This window comes from Vigna radiata, unplaced genomic scaffold (genome assembly GCF_000741045.1).
Source record: "Vigna radiata var. radiata cultivar VC1973A unplaced genomic scaffold, Vradiata_ver6 scaffold_7, whole genome shotgun sequence".
In the NCBI taxonomy this organism is placed as follows: Eukaryota; Viridiplantae; Streptophyta; class Magnoliopsida; order Fabales; family Fabaceae; genus Vigna; species Vigna radiata.
The window spans coordinates 4,408,618-4,413,396 of NW_014543262.1; positions in this window are offsets into that span (position 1 = coordinate 4,408,618).

Genomic DNA, 4,779 nt, shown 5'->3' on the forward strand with positions numbered 1-4,779 from the left:
TATATATATATATATATATATATATATATATATATATATATATATATATATATATATATATATATATATATATATATATATATATATATGAAACTCCATAATTTAATGCTTAGGATTAGATTCCTATGTATAGCTCCATCTAGATTGTCTCTTTTGGAGCTTAATGAACTCAAGAAACAATTAAAAATGTTGTTATCTAAGCAATGTACTTACCTCATTACTTCTCATTAGATACCCTAATTTTATTTATAAACATATACTAATCATTACTAAGAATTCAAATTTTGAGGACTTTTGTTTAACAAAAGTTGAAATCCAATCTATCACTTTGCTATCTGAACGAAAATTATATAAAAGTTAAATCCAATCCATCACTCAGCATTGCATCTCCAAATTATATAAACTAAAACAAAACAACTTTTAAAATTTGTATCCCGAAAATCATGAAAAAGAAAAATCTGTAATATAATGAGTATGCCAAAAATATTTGGGGACTATATCTTTGTTATACATAAAATTATCGTGAATATATATATTTTTGTATTTTAATTACATTAAAATAACTCATTTTTAAGAAAATAAATAATTTTAAAAATATATTTATGGTGATCAATTTTACATGAGAATATAAAATTATTAATGAGAAATAGTTATAGAGATATGTATCTAATGGTATAGATGAATCATTAAATAAAATGGTAATAAATTTTAGAATGTGATATTAGCATATTAAGAAGGTAGAACAAAATCATGTAGACTTGTGAAGCTGAAATCTGGGAAATTGATGGATTCTTAGGTGGATACGTGGGTGGTCAGCAAGAAAGAAAAATTACCTTTGGCCAAGCTGACGCCACGTACGCGAGTTGCCTGGACCGATAGAATTTTTTATTTTTTTATTTTTTTTTATTTTTTCCCTCTAATTCTTATAAAATCTTATAAAATATATAATTATATATAATTTTTATTTGATTCAATTATTTAATTTTTTTAAATATCTTTAGTTTCTTTATGTTTAATTGACCTTAGATTTTCTATAAAATTTAAATATATAAATTAATTTTATTTTTTTATGTGAAGTGATTTAATGTAAGTATGTATGATGGTTCTACGACAATTTATCGGTAGTCAAATGTTTTAATCAACTAGCATCATGATTGAATGATTGAGGAGTTTGATTTAATCTGTCAAGACAATTAATCTTGATGTTGAATAACTTAAGATAAAGTGTAATTACCACCAATTGGACAACAGTTTGTCTATTCTTGTTTTGTAAGGTTCAATAAAGTTAGGACACTATGGACCATCCTGTAAAATCTTCTTTGAACAAAGGAAGCAAGAGAGCAAAGCTTTAGAGAGTTTCTGGTTGACTTCCAGATTGGGTGCCTGATTTCCGGATTAGAGTTACAAAGGAATTTAGCTTACGGATTCAAGGTCGCGCCTAACCCAAAACCTTGTGCGCCCAGTGCCTACAGAGTAGCATTTTTCATGTGTACTTGACTGACCTTGAGAGCCAATGTGGGTTATGTGAAAAGGCCAACCAACTTCTCCAATTGGAAATATTCGAAAATTGGAGGGCAAATTGTAGGCTACTCTTCACCTATAAATAAAAGATGTTATGCATTGTATTTTCTCACTTTTTAGAATAATGAAATGCTACAAAATTCTTTCTTCAGCTTCTTATACTATCTGGTCAGACTTGATTTCAAAATTCTCTCACTCTCCTATAGCTTCCTTCCTTAGTAGGAAGGCCTTCTAAGCTGTGAGGCTTCATACACACATCACACTTCACTTAAAACACATTAAACACCTCTATTCTTCATCCATTTTTCGCTGCATATGGAGTTCAGTCGTTGCTTCTCTGGTTTGGATGCTCTTCCATCGTGAGCTATTCTTGGAGGAGCTTCCATCAAGTGGTAGTCAGAGTTGTGGTCGAGCACGCTTCAAGAGTTAAGTGTTTTCCATTCATAATCTGTGTTGTTCTTCTGTTTTATTTTGTTTTTAGTGTGTGCTCACTATTTCATGAGTTCTTTGTTGTTTTGTGTGTTTCTACTTAGTGTTCGTTTCATTCTAGTGTTTATAGATGTTCATTTTAGCATTTTAATCGGTGAATTTCCTTGTTTTGAGTCATTTTCGTTTTAAATCAAAATTTATTTAGTCAAAGGTCATTTGCAAGTATGATGTAGTTTTTAGCTACTGTTTTATCCAATTCTAGTGTATTCCTGCTTTGATTCTCGGTTTTTGTTGAGTTCAAAATCTTGTGTAGCCATATATAAACCAAAAGAGGCGATGAGATCATGATCTAGCTTTGTTGAAAATAGACTAGAACACTAAAAACCCGATTTCAGTTTCAAATTATGCTTAAAATCTCAAATTTGTTTTAAGCACTTTGAGATTTTGTTTGAAGCATTTTCCAACATTGTTCTGGTGTGCCTAAGGTTGCAAAAGGTGTAACAAACCATAAAAAGCAATGAAATGTACTTTGCATAGCTTGGTTGCTCAAAACTAGTAACACCTTTCCGTTTTCAACCTTTAATCTTGCTTTTCACCATGCAAAAGTCTTAGAATTTCAACTTTCATTTTTAACTTTGCTAGTTGATAATTTCCAGCTTGGTCTAACGTATTTACACTTCATAAAGTCATTTTCATTATTACTCTAGCTTTTGAATCAGTCAAGCTTGATTTTGGTGGTGTGATAGAGTGATTTTTCTTCATTTTTGGCCATAACAAGGTCTGATTTTGAGTGCTAGAATTTATGTGATGTTTGATAGTTTAAACAAGTCTAAAATAATTTTTTAAAGTTGCTAGCAAAGTTCAATTTGTGATATAATGGCTTGAGTGCATAATAGTATACTAAACCATCAATTTTGAGTCAAAATGGGAAGTGACAAATTGTTTTTGAGAAGCAATCTAGTTTTTAGTCAATTCTCAGTTTGAACATGTTTAAAACCACTAAACAAAGTTGCTAAAGTGATTAGTTTTGAGCCAAAGCCACTGTTGGGACATTTTGTATCTCAAACCACCAATTTTAGGCCACTTTTTCTAGTGTAATGTTGAAAAACAAGACTTATTTTGATGATTTGGCTTTCAAATTCAATTTGGATTGAAAAACCTTTATTTTGGTTTTTAGAACCATTCTTTCATAAACATTTTAAAAAAGAAAAAAGGTTTTGGAAAATTTCTTCTTAGAAGCTTAGATAAGGCTAATTCAAGGACACTCTGTCTAGGAAATACTTGGTTTCTAAACTTGTCCATGGTGACTTACCTCTCTTTCCTAGGAGCTACTTGAAAGATCCTCACTCTATTATTTCTCTTTTGAAATCATCCATCAAAAACAAAATATTTAATTGTGAAAACCTTTCTCACTCATAGTTGTAAAGTGTTTTGGAAACCTTTGTGGAAATATTTTAAGCATTACAACATGAGTGGTCATTGTCATTCATGTGTTCATGGTAGCATAAGAGATAGTCAAGACTTACATCTTAGGTATAAACTTACACAAAAAGTAAGCAAGTTAGAGAGTATGTTTACTGAGTTTATGATGGAAAAAAACAGAGAGGAACAACAAGCTGAGTTATCCAAGAAGAATGTACACTAGAGAAACATTCACCTCTCATAGTAGAAATGAGCTCCAAAATAGTCACAAAAATGAAAACTTCTACCATTCTAGTTTGCATGATCATTGTTTTGGGATCATGGTCGATTCTATTATAGGTGTAGTGAGAATGAGCTACGTTTAAGAGTTGAGAATGATATTCCATATTTTGGTAGAGAAGCTGATCCGATGTCATACTTAGCTTGGGAAGAAAAGGTTGAAAAACTTCATCCATTCATTATTAAGTGTAGTAATTTTTACATAGTTTGATTGTGTTATTTTAGATTTTAGAGGCATGCATATGATTAGTGGTATCAAAAGCAAAATGATGTTAAAAATGGTATCAAATCACCAATTAGAGATTGGAATGATATAAGAGCTTGCATGAAAAGAAAATTTGTTCCACTTTCTTTCAAGAGAAATCAATAGCTTAAACATGAAAAGAAAAAACTCATGGAGAAAGATAGAGAATCTATTAGAGGTAAAAAAGAGTTGACAATGTATTCGGAAGTATCACAACAAGGAAATATACATATGATCAATCTATATCTTTATATATGAATTTTATATTTGTGTATAAATTTACTTGTTTTATTAAATAATGTGTTATTTTATAAGTCTTTTATTAATTTTTCATGTTTTGATTTATTTTAAGAGATATAAGATTCAACATCCACATTCATTCGAAAATAAAGTTCTCACATCTATTACGTTTAACAATTTATCCTAAACAATTATTTTTATAAATACTATTTCATTAGATCATTTTGATAAATTTCAAAATAAAAGGTTCTCAATAATCTTATCTTAACAAAATAATACTAATCTTTCTATTTTTTTTTTCTTTTATAACAAGAATAATTTATCATCAATAAAGAAATAAACAAAATAAAACCGATTTCACATTATCGAAACTAATGAAATATTATTTAGAATTAATCAAGCTTTAAATTCTTGATAAATTTTTGTCCGTAATAAAATCCTAAAAAAAATTAAAATTTTTCGATTGAATTTCTTTTATTATATTTTTCTATTAACTAAATTATATAGTTGTTGTTTCAATTATGTATTCCTATTTGCTCATCTCACATAATTTTTCTCATATATAATTTTATAACTTTTAACTTTTTAATTTTATAATTTTACAATAAATATATATATATATATATATATATATATATATATAT